This window comes from Pongo abelii, chromosome 7 (genome assembly GCF_028885655.2).
Source record: "Pongo abelii isolate AG06213 chromosome 7, NHGRI_mPonAbe1-v2.0_pri, whole genome shotgun sequence".
Taxonomy (NCBI): Eukaryota; Metazoa; Chordata; class Mammalia; order Primates; family Hominidae; genus Pongo; species Pongo abelii.
This window is the reverse complement of record NC_071992.2, coordinates 94,184,505-94,197,599: the sequence shown is the minus strand read 5'-3', so window position 1 is coordinate 94,197,599 and position 13,095 is coordinate 94,184,505. Positions and strand designations below refer to the sequence as shown.

The 13,095-nt window shown below is 36.6% G+C and overlaps 1 long non-coding RNA gene across 6 annotated transcripts in view; it reads right to left on the bottom strand.

The window, feature by feature from the left end:
- The window catches only part of LOC129061057 (uncharacterized), a 184,388-nt gene that overhangs the window by 55,167 nt on the left and 116,126 nt on the right, over nucleotides 1-13,095 (bottom strand). For all 6 annotated transcript variants that reach the window (XR_008528037.2, XR_008528034.2, XR_008528036.2 and 3 more), the window contains exon 3: nucleotides 942-1,092. This is a non-coding gene — a long non-coding RNA (uncharacterized LOC129061057). The remainder of the gene's footprint in view (nucleotides 1-941; nucleotides 1,093-13,095) is intronic.

The window sequence follows — 13,095 nt, the reverse complement described above, 5'->3', positions numbered from 1 at the left end:
AATAGCTTAGATTATTTCTTGAGGTTTTTTAAAAATGACACTTTATTTTGGTGGTTTATCTGTTGTTGACCTTAAAGTGACCATAATATACTTTTTAATATTTTCTTCAAAATAATAATGATAAGCACAATACAGTATTTTTAACCATAAGCACTTAGCTGTATAGTAGATCTCTAGAATTCATTCATGTAGCATAATTGAAACTTTATAACCATTGAACAACTCCTCACCTCTCTTAACTTGCCCCTGACAACCACTGTTATATTCTCTGCTTCTATGAGTTTGACTATTACAGATACCTCATATAAGTGTAATCATAACCTATTTACCCTTCTGTGAATGGCTTCTTTCTCTTAGCATAATGTCCTTCAGGTTTATCCATGTTGTCTCAAATGGCAGGATTTTCTTCTTTTTAAGGATGAATAATTCCATTGTATACTACATTTTCTTTATGCATTTATCTGTCAATGGAAACAGGTTGTTTTCATATCTTGGCTATTGTGACTAATTTTACAATGAACATGGGAATGAAGATTTCTTTTTGAGATCCTGATTTCAATCCCTTTGAATATATACCCAGAGGTGGTATTGCTGGATCATATGTTAAGAAGGTAGATTTCCTGTTAGGTGTTCTTCCCAGGAAAACAAAACAAAACAAAAACAAAGGGACACAAAAAAACTTGGAGAAGTTGCATACGTCTATTACCTTTAGTGGTGATGGTTGTATGGGTATTTGCATACATCCAAATTCATCAAATTATACACCCTGAATATGTGCAGTTCTTTGTATATCAATTATACCTCAATAAAGCTGTTTAAATTTAAAAATATATATATAATAAAATAACAAAATAATGATGAAGCCAACACATGTTAAGAATTTATAATATGCAAGGGATTCTAAGAAACTCATCACAAGGATTACCTCATTTAATACTCACATAGTCCTCTGAAGTAGTTGCTATCATTATTCCAGTTTACAGATGAAGAAATGCAGGCACAGAGAAGGAAAATATTTGGCCATGGGTCACACAGCTAATGGACTTAGTTCTGTATAACTGTAGAACTCATACTGTTAGCAACTGTGGTTGTCTGTAATTAATTTAAAGACAGAATAAGTTAAATCTGGTATTTTCATTTCATAGTGGTTAATGTCCTAATGATTAATTTTTAAGTGTATAAATTAATGTATTATTATCTTCAAAAGCAAATAAAGCAAGCATTTTTTTATTGCTATGATCCCAATTTTTTCTCCTCTACAAAATTGATAAACAATAATAAAGTGTTCCCATTTCTGATTTATAACATAATGCAAAATGTATTGTTTTCAAATTTCTAAGAGAAAAATAAAGTTATTTTCACAATTAAATATTTTAGTGGAAGAAGACTGGTATTCGGGTATTCTAAACTAATAACTGGCATTTCCTTATTTTCCTTCTCTCCTTCATCTTTCCTTCCCTTTGCCTCTTATTAGTCCACCTTTTACATGTACGTTTGGGTGCTTCTTTCTCTGGCTTATAATCACATAAAGCTTTCTATAATTCAATATTACTCTGAATAGTCATCCTCATTTGAGTGAGACTGGCAAACAGGTAACAAGAGCAACATTAGTCGTTATTTTCATCTTCTTGACTATTCTCCTTCTCCAAGCATCTCTTGCTTCCCCCTTTTAAGAAAGAAATTATGGACAAAAGTGCACTTTAATATGTTTACCTAACTGGAGGTTTATGCCATAGCAGCATGGCTCAGTGTCTCTTCAGGAGGTATATTCCCTGTCTCCTCCCTTTCCTTTCATCCCTGTCCTTGTATTTGTACACAACTCTTCCTCTCTCTGACCCCCTTCTTGTTTAACATTTATTCTTCTCTTCCATTCAAGAAAGGAAATGTAGAATGGGAACATAAAGTGGCATTGGAGCAAGACTAGAAGTGCTATGTTTCTCCAGGGAGATCATGTGGCCAATGAAAATACTTTAGTGCTGGTGCTTCTTTATTAGCCCAGGGAATTATAAGGCTGTTTCGTCCTGCTCTTTGTAATAACTCCGGGGAATAATAAACAGGAAAGATCAGGCAGGAGAGCCGCCATGTTTGGTATGGTAAAGCATGCAACGGAATCCGTAAAATTTGCCATCTCAGTTTGGAATGTAAGCCAAATATGGCAATTGGAGATGGCACCCCACCCCTCCGATTCGCAAGATATCCGTCGGTACTTAATCCAGTCTAATTCTGATCCTGAGTGATTCATGGGAGAGGAGCCCTTAGTTGTCAGGCTTTCCCTTTAGAATACTGTCTGATTAAATGCTCTCTGTTACCCTGGTAGAAAAAGGGAATTTAAGTAACTGGCACCTTGAAATGCCCTGCAGCTAAAGATAGCTCTAAAATAAATGCATAATTGTGAGCTCCCATGACATGCACAGCACAAGATGTCCGAGTGAAGATTCAAAGTCATGCGCCCTCACAAACATGTAAGAAGGAGTGTTATTTCTCAACCACACACATACCATGCAATTTCATTCAGTGACTAAGAGCTTAGGAGCCAGACTACTTGGTTTCAAATCCTGGCTCAGAGGCCTCCAACTGTGTGATTGCAACCACCCCAAGCCTTGATTTTCTCTTCTGTACACTTGTGATAGCACTTCCCTTACAAAGGGGCAAAATTTGGATATTGATCACACTGCCCAGCACATACAAATTACTCATGCTAAATGACGAGTTAATGGGTGCAGCACACCAGCATGGCACATGTATACGTATGTAACTAACCTGCACATTGTGCACATGTACCCTAAAACTTAAAGTATAATTTAAAAAAACAAAACAAAACAAAACAAAAAAAAACAAATTACTCAGTAAACGTTAAGGAAGGAAGAAGATTTAGAGTAGCTGACTTTCAACACTGGGGGATATGATTCTTTTTAACCTGGATTAGGGCAACTTTGTGAGAGACTTTAAAACAACTATAGCAATTGGTAGTTACCCTGGGGCTCTTAGCATTCTAATTGCTTTTTCACTTCTCTGTATCACCCTCCCCAATTTCCCTTAGCAAAAACAAGGAGTCTTTCGTATTTTCCTTACCACCGTTTTGTCTATCATATAGCAAACTTTAAGAAATAAGGTGAACAGACTATTTTGGTATTAATTACTCATTTTCTTCCCTAATCATAGTTCATGATTCCATCTCTTCCAACAAAAGATCAAGGCCTCTCATTTCTTCTGTCAGCCACAGAGAATGAGTTGGACCCAGGCACTGGTGGACACATAATGAGTCTCCGAGTGGAAGAATCCTGTCCTCTCTTTGTTATTCTGTCTACTATACGTGTTGTTCATCCTTCTGAATGAAAAGAGAATTGAACTCCAATTAGTCTGGAATTCAATGCTGCAAGAGTTGGCTTGGAAAACTGTGTGTCCAACAATGGAAGACCTTGGAGTCCGTGAGAAGAACAGAGTTTTATTTGATTATATTAAAAGATCAGTTCAGGTGCAGCTTCTCCAGCCAAGAGAAGGAGAGCCCTCTCTCTACTCCTTACTGGCCCCTGACAGCATATTGTCTAGGTAGCTCAGAGTGGAATAGAAACATCACCTCAAATTCAGTGGCTCACTGGATCCCATTCACTTTAATATATATTTCATAATTAGTTCCTTTACCTCCTCCCCAGATTAAAAAAATCATTTTTATTTCAAATTATTAGCCATAAAGGATGTACTTGAGTCAATATGTAAAATAGAGGGACTTGATAAAGTAGATTTTCTTTAAATTTATCTTACAAATGAAAAGTAAAACAGTTTAAAAAAAAATTGTAAAATCACACAAACTTATGACAGAGCAGGGAGTGGGATACAGGCCTGAACTGTAATGCCAGGTCTTCTACTGAAATGCCATGTACTAATACCTCTACTGTAAGATGATAGTTACATTTTTTTTGTGAGTTTCAAGAAAATGCTATTGTCTTGTGTCTTAATTATTATAGCAAACCATATAGATCTGAATATTTCTTTTTAAAATATTTTGTCTTTATCACGACAGTGAATTTCTTTATTCAATGCTACTGCCCCAAATTAAATTCCTGCTAAAACTTACATCATTTAACTGTGACAAAACAAGTAGTCAAAATAGTATTTTAGTCCTGTGTAAACAAACTAATTAACAGATAAAGAGAACTTTCACTGTTCAGCTGATTGCCATGAGACTGTGCTGACTGAGTCAAAGGAAAATGTGAATAAATAAAGCAAGAGACTTCAGTATAAATCAATACTGTCTAGAATCAACATGCAACACAACACTTATGCATTTACCAATAAATATTTACCATGTTTTGTGTGTTAGTAGGAGGGCTGAAAGAAGACTCTTAGCACACGATTGCTGATTAATTGGTGGTATACATGGAGTGAAAGAATCCCAAGGTAAAGAAATGAGTTGGTGATAGGGGAAACACACACACACACACACACACACACACAGAAATATTCTATTAAACACGAAATCTGTCTTTGTTTTCAGCATAGATGTGGCAACAACCTATAGAAAATTTGGAAGTGAGCTGGCAATATTTAGAAACAAATTTAGCCCTGCTGAGAAATATCCTGATCCAATTACCTGAGTTTATTTCAGAATAAAATAAAGTTGTTAGGAAACAAAGATGTAACGTCTAGGGAATAAAATTGTATGTGTGAAGGTGTGTGTAAGCAAGGTAAACAGAATACAAAAATCTCTTCAATTCTAAATGATTAGTTGCAATAAACTGTCTTTTGCTGGTGAATATAATAATGAAAAGGCATTAACGAAATTGATTTTTTAAAAATATTGATTGTCACAAAGGAAATCATTCCCTCTATTTCAAAAGTCAGCAATGCAGAAATGAGAAAACCAACCCATAGTTAAACTGCAGAGGTCAGAGGCCAAGTTTTATCTCTTCTGTATGTGCCGTAGCATATAATTGGAAGAAAACACCTGACAAAGGCATATTTCCCAATGGCCCTACTGAGAAGAAAATATCTATTGTGGCTAGAACTATTAAGATCAGGAGGCTTTATAGCAATATTTATTCACCACAGGTTAAATTGTGAAAAATCAATATATTTACTTATAAAGGTGAGTAACAAAAAAAGTATATTGTTTTCTAAATCTCTATGAAGATTTTCAATAAGGGTGCAAGTTTTTACCCCACCCATTTCCAAACACACACACACACACACACAGACACACACACATCCCTCCTGTTTTTAAGTGCATGATTGTCACCTACTTTAATCTGTGCCAATATCCATGCTAGACCTGGGTGCTCTAATTGGACACAAAAGCAATAATAGTAATGGGATGTGGTTAACCTCTCAAAGGCCTGTTAGTTCACTCAGCTGTGACAGCTGGGGGAAATTAAAGTAGTTCCAATAAATCACTCAAAAGCAGATAGAAACTGCTAATAGAAAGAGAACTTTAAGGAAAAAGAAATGTCTGATAAAAAATTCTAGCAGTAGAGCTATCAATCTATCATTTATTTAAATCTTCCTCTAGCTTCTGTTCCTCCCTAGTATCTTCCATAAAGTATTTTTAAAAAGCAGGCTTGAATTGGATTTTCCTAAATTTGAGTTTCTCTTCTATGGGATTTCTGTGATGTTTTCTTGGCTCAATATTGACCTGATAGTAATTTTTATTAAGGTGCCATGCTTAGTATCACATATCTCTCATGTGCCTTTATATGCATGTATGTGCTCATACATACACACACAGACTAAAAATTAGTATCACATATCTCACACACCGACTGAACATTTAAAATGGACCAGCATTATAGCATGGACTCTTGGTATTCACCACTTTAGCATCCCAGACTTTCACTACTCAAAAAACAAAACTCCAAAGGTCCATGAAATCTTGTGACTTTTGATTTAGTGGAGGCAAAAAAACTTTTAAGACTGTTTTGCATTGCAAGAGTAAGTTATGTAGCTCCTGAGTGAACTTAGTTAACTATCCAATACCCTGTTTATATTGTATATATTTTAGAGGAGAAATATTAAGTTATGTTGAGGTTAAATGACTTGTTCTGGGACTATAAGTGGTGGATAGATGGGGTGCATTTAGTCTAGATCTTCTGAACAATGCCTAGCAATAACTAAAATTATAAATATTCCTTCAAAATTACTTTAAAGCTCAATGCCAAATCTTCTCTTTTTAAAGAACTTTCCAGGTTTATTTCTGCACATCGGGAAACAAAAATTTTACTTCAAGTTGAAGAGTTGAATTGTTTGAAGCACAGTTAAATGATAATTTTATGTATTTTATACATTTGTGAACTCTATATAACTTGGAGTTATCAACAAATGTTATAGTTAAGAATTCTTGCTGAACTTTGCAAGTTATCTTTATTCAAGACAGAATCTGAATGTCAAAACTTTTTTTTGCAATTGGCATCTTTTCTCTTTCAGTTATTTCTCTAGGATTCCACCGTGACATCCTAGCAGAATTCTTTTCATTTATTTATTTATTCATTTTATTATACTTTACGTTCTAGGGTATATGTGAACAATGTGCAGGTTTGTTACATATGTGTACATGTGCCATGTTGGTGTGCTGCACCCATTAACTTATCATTTGCATTAGGTATATCTCCTAATGCTATCCCTCCCCCCTCCCCTTACCCCATGACAGGCCCTGGTGTGTGATGTTCCCCTTCCCGTGTCCAAGTGTTCTCATTGTTCAATTCCCACCTATGAGTGAGAACATGCAGTGTTTGGTTTTTTGTCCTTGCGATAGTTTGCTGAGAATGATGGTTTCCAGCTTCATCCATGTCCCTACAAAGGACATGAACTCATCCTTTTTTATGGCTGCATAGTATTCCACGGTGTATATGTGCCACATTTTCTTAATCCAGTCTATCATTGATGGACATTGGCTTGGTTCCAAGTCTTTGCTATTGTGAATAGTGCCGCAATAAACATACATGTGCATGTGTCTTTATAGCAGCATGACTTATAATCCTTTGGGTATATACCCAGTAATGGGATGGCTGGGTCAAATGGTATTTCTATAAAACCCAGTAATGGGATGGCTGGGTCAAATGGTATTTCTAGTTCTAGATCCTTGAGGAATCGCCACACTGTCTTCCATAATGGTTGAACTAGTTTACAGTCCCAGCAACAGTGTAAAAGTGTTCCTATTTCTCCACATCCTCTCCAGAACCTGTTGTTTCCTGACTTTTTAATGATCGCATTCTAACTGGTGTGAGATAGTATCTCATTGTGGTTTTGATTTACATTTCTCTGATGGCCAGTGATGATGAGCATTTTTTCATGTGTCCGTTGGCTGCATAAATGTCTTCTTTTGAGAAGTGTCTGTTCATATTCTTTGCCCACTTTTTGATGGGGTTGTTTGTTTTTTTCTTGTAAGTTTGTTTGAGTTCTTTGTAGATTCTGGATATTAGCCCTTTGTCAGATGAGTAGATTGCAAAATTTTTCTCCCATTCTGTAGGTTGCCTGTTCACTCTGATGGTAGTTTCTTTTGCTGTGCAGAAGCTCTTTAGTTTAATTAGATCCCATTTGCCAATTTTGGCTTTTGTTGCCATTGCTTTTGGTATTTTAGACATGCAGTCCTGCCTACGCCTATGTCCTGAATGGTATGGCCTAGGTTTTCTTCTAGGGCTTTTATGGTTTTAGGTCTAACATGTAAGTCTTTAATCCATCTTGAATTAATTTTTGTATAAGGTGTAAGGAAGGGATCCAGTTTCAGCTTTCTACACATGGCTAGCCAGTTTTCCCAGCACCATTTATTAAATAGGGAATCCTTTCCCCATTTCTTGTTTTTGTCAGGTTTGTCAAAGATCAGATGGTTGAAGATGTGTGGCATTATTTCTGAGGGCTCTGTTCTGTTCCATTGATCTATATCTCTGTTTTGGTACCAGTACCATGCTCTTTTGGTTACTATAGCCTTGTAGTATAGTTTGAAGTCAGGTAGCGTGATGCCTCCAGCTTTGCTCTTTTGGCTTAGGATTGTCTTGGCAATGCGGGCCCTTTTTTGGTTCCATATGAACTTCAAAGTAGTTTTTTCCAATTCTGTGAAGAAAGTCGTTGGTAGATTGATGGGGATGGCATTGAATCTATAAATTACCTTGGGCAGTATGGCCATTTTGACGATATTGATTCTTCCTATCCATGAGCATGGAATGTTCTTCCATTTGTTTGTGTCCTCTTTTATTTCGTTGAGCAGTGGTTTGCAGTTCTCCTTGAAGAGTTCCTTCACATCCCTTGTAAGTTGGATTCCCAGGTATTTTATTCTCTTTGAAGCAATTGTGATTGGGAGTTCACTCATAATTTCATATCCAGCCAAACTGACCTTCATAAGTGAAGGAGAAATAAAATCCTTTACACACAAGCAAATGCTGAGAGATTTCGTCACCACCAGGCCTGCCCTACAAGAGCTCCTGAAGGAAGCACTAAACATGGAAAGGAACAACCGGTACCAGCCACTGCAAAAACATGCAAATTGTAACGACCATTGGCACCAGGAAGAAACTGCATCAACTAAACAGCAAAATAACCAGCTAACATCATAATGACAGGATAAGATTCACACATAACAATATTAACCTTAAATGTAAATGAGCTAAATGCTCCAGTTAAAAGACACAGACTGGCGAATTGGATAAAGACTCAAGACCCATCAGTGTGCTGTATTCAGGAGACCCATCTCACATGCAGAGACACACATAGGCTCAAAATAAAGGAATGGAGGAAGATCTACCAAGTGAATGGAAAGGAAAAAAAAGCAGGGGTTGCAATCCTAGTCTCTGATAAACAGACTTTAAACCAACAAAGATCAAAAGAGACAAAGAAGGCCATTACATAATTGTAAAGGGATCAATTCAACAAGAAGAGCTAACTATCATAAACATACATGCCCCCATTACAGGAGCACCAAGATTCATGAAGCAAGTCCTTAGAGACCTAGAAAGAGACTTAGACTCCCACACAATAATAATAGGAGACTTTAACACCCCACTGTCAACATTAGACAGATCAATGAGACAGAAAGTTAACAAGGATATCCAGGAATTGAACTCAGCTCTGCACCAAGTGGACCTAATAGACATCTACAGAACTCTCTACCCCAAATTAACAGAATATACCTTCTTCTCAGCACCACATCACACTTATTCTAAAATTGACCACATAGTTGAAAGTAAAGCACTCCTCAGCAAATGTAAAAGAACAGAAATTATAACAAACTGTCTCTCAGACCACAGTGCAATCAAACTAGAACTCAGGATTAAGAAACTCACTCAAAACTGCTCAACTACATTGAAACTGAACAACCTGCTCCTGAATGACTACTGGGTACATAACGAAATGAAGGCAGTAATAAAGATGTTCTTTGAAACCAATGAGAACAAAGACACAAGATACCAGAATCTCTGGCACACATTCAAAGCAGTGTTTAGAGGGAAATTTATAGCACTAAATGCCCACAAGATAAAGCAGGAAAAACCTAAAATTGACACTCTAACATCACAATTAAAAGAACTAGAAAAGCAAGAGCAAACACATTCAAAAGCTAGCAGAAGGCAAGAAATAACTAAGATCAGAGCAGAACTGAAGGAGATAGAGACACAAAACACCCTTCAAAATAATCAATGAATCCAGGAGCTGGTTTTTTGAAAAGATCAACAAAATTGATGGACCGCGCTAGCAAGTCTAATAAAGAAGAAAATAGAGAAGAATCAAATAGAGGGAATAAAAAATGATAAAGGGTATATCACCACCGATCCCACAGAAATAGAAACTACCATCAGAGAATACTATAAACACCTCTACGCAAATAAACTAGAAAATCTAGAAGAAATTGATAAATTCCTGGACACATACACCCTCCCAAGACTAAACCAGGAAGAAGTTGAATCCCTGAATAGACCAAAAACAGGCTCTGAAATTGAGGCAATAATTAATAGCCTACCAACCAAAAAAAGACATACTAGCAGAATTCTCTGGAGTCCCAAAACAGGACATTCTTGACCACTTGCTGCCTACTGTCTTTGAGTAGCCCAAAACCCACAGACAGCACTAAACTGGGGTGGTGGGGGCAGATTATATGCTGGTGAGTGGAAGAGTTCCCACTCCAGCAGTTGGGAGGGAAAAGACTGAAGCAAGCACACCCCAAGAGGCTCAGGCAGTTCAATCCTAGTGCCAGCAGAGAGCAATCATTTCTATTCGTGGAAGAAACAGCCACATTTTCCCTACATGGAAAGAAGTCAAAAGCATGACTCACAACATTAAGAGGAATAATATCTACAAATCATCATCAACAACAGCAAAATATAACTTATTTAAGGTATTGATTCATATAAGGAAAGAAAATCAGTTGTAAAAGCAAAAACAGATAGCTTCCATTGAAATAGAACGAATACCCAGCACTTTGCAAGGCTGAGGCGGGAGAGGATCACTTGAGCCCAGGAGTTACAGATCAGCCTGGGCAAAATGGTGAAACCTCATCTCTACTGAAAATACAAAAATTGGCTGGGCGTGGTGGCCTGCACCTGTGTTCCCAGCTACTCAGGAGGCTGAGGTGGAAGGATCACCTGAGCCTGGAAGGCAGAGGTTGCAGTGAGTTGAGATCATACCAGCCTGGGTGACAGAGCCAATAATAATAATAATACTGTCTCAATAATAGTGTCTCAATAATAATAATAAATAAAACTAATAGAAGAGATGAACAAAATCTTTAAGCAAAACTTGAGGGTCTTCAAAGAGAAATTACAGTTCCAAAAGGACTTTCTAGAGTTAACAAATATATTTCTACTATTTAAGAAATTAAATTTTTAAAATGAAAGGAAAGAGAGAATGATGTATGTTAATAAGCCATTTAGGGTTTTCAAAGATTAAGAGAAAAAAAGTCGCAACAAAAAGTGAAGTTTTACAGAGCTGGAATTTATAGGTAAAAGAACATGAGGCAGGTGAACAGATCTGGAAGATCTAAGGAGAATATAATAGGTGTCCTCAAAAGAGCTGCCAGAGTACAGATAGGAAATGAATCATTAGACAAAAGTTAAAATAAAAAAAGAGGAGGAAGCTACCGTAATTTGTTGAGACTTCAGATCAAAAGAGACAATGTGCCCTGCGCCGTATTAATGGACATACACACACACACATACACACACACACACCCCTTGACATTGCATGTTAACATTCCAGACATGCAAAGAGAAAGAGAAAATTTTTACAATCTCCAGGAATAAAATTACAAAAGAAGGCTAGATGACACTTTCCAAATCACCTTTCATTAAGAGTAACTTAAAATGTATGAGTATTAGGCTTAATACATGGGTGATGAAATAATCTGTACGACAAACTCCCATGACAAAAGTTTGCCTATGTATCAAACCTGCACTTGTACCTCTGAACCTAAAATAAAAGTTAAAAAAAATAGTAATAAAAATGTATTTGACAAATCCATCTCAAGCCATGTAACAGAGGTTAATCAGAAATGGTGGGGTAGAGGGTACTTGATAAAGTAACTTATTAACTGATAATAACTAGAGAGTAACTTGATGAGAAAAACACATAGTAACATTTTATGAATATATAATCCATTTACTAAGAAACGGGTTAATTCACTAAATTACTGTATCTACCTGTAATATCGGCTGTGAGAAAGTAACGCATGGTATACACCATTTCTACCATAAAATGAAACTGTGGTTTGAAAGAAAATACCAGCTTTGACCTAATGACTTTAGCTTTAAATATTTGTCTATAGCTTGCAAACTGAATTGCTTCGAAATTACCAACCCGATTTACTTTGGAAAGACTCTTCCCTGGTGTTCATCACTGACAAACTGTAGTGTATGTGGGCAAGAGCACAGACTCTGGCCCCAGACCTGCTGGATTTGCATCTTAGATCCACCTCTTATCTATGTGGTCTCCATGTCCCATCCCTTATCTGTAAAGCCAGTGTACTGAGAGCATTCACCTCACAGGGTGATGGGGAAGATTAAATAAGTACATAATGCACTTAGAACGGTGTTTGTCACCAACTTAGTGCCACACGAGCATTTACATTATTGTCATTGCTGCTGTAGTTAATGAGTAGTTGGCTGTCATTCAGTGCACCAGTATCTGGCACCAGAAGCAGAGTGGACCCAGCACCCTTCCCTGGAGATCATGTGCCACCTCCTGTCAGGACGTTCAGAAACTGAGCCTTCCTGGTTTGAAACATTACTCTAAGGCCAAGGTGAATGAAATAGGGTCAGGTGAAATTTAAAAAATCGAAATAAAAAAACAAAGAAATTAAGTTTAAAATACTTAAAGTTAGATTGTCAGCCATTACTCTTACAGTTACCTGCCTGTTTGCCTCCAGAAATTGTTTCCTGACATTCTTGTTCGTCCTAATCTACTATGGATTAAAGTTAAAATTGTTTCTAAAATAAAAATAAAAAATGTCTTGGCAAGAGACAAAAATAATCTAACATGGATAGAATAAAACAACTTAATTTAAGATATGTTTGTTTTGGAGCTACTCAACTGTTTGCTGTATAATTCCTATTTGTTTATTATTGTGGCTTATCTATTTTGGGTGATGAGGGAATGGGTTATATTTTAGATAGCTGCAGTAGTTGTACAGGTCTTCTGGTAAATGAAATACAGCTAAAGAACAATGTTTTCCTGCTAACCAACAGTTCTTTCCAATCTCCCTCACTCTGAACTTGGAATAATCTCTTTTCTCTCAACTCTTTTAGTCACCAAATCTCAGCCTTTTAATTGTCTCATTTATAGTCTCTTCTCCATTTCTATCACCAATACTGTCCTTTTTACTGATGTTTTTATGATAGCAGAATTACTATTAGTCTCCTATCTTGATTTCCTAATTAATCACCAGTACATCCAGTTTCAACATGAACAAGGGACTTTCTTCTCTCAACATAATTTGTCTTTTCTTTTAAATTCTGAATTGCTCATAAACAGGGACCTGGCCAAGGTGTGGTGGCTCAAGCCTGTAATCCCAACACTTTGGGAGTTCACGGCAGGAGGATCACTTGAGTCCAGGAGTTTGAGACCACCCTGGACAACACAGCAAGACCATGTTTCAAAAAACAAATAAATAAATAATTTTAAAAG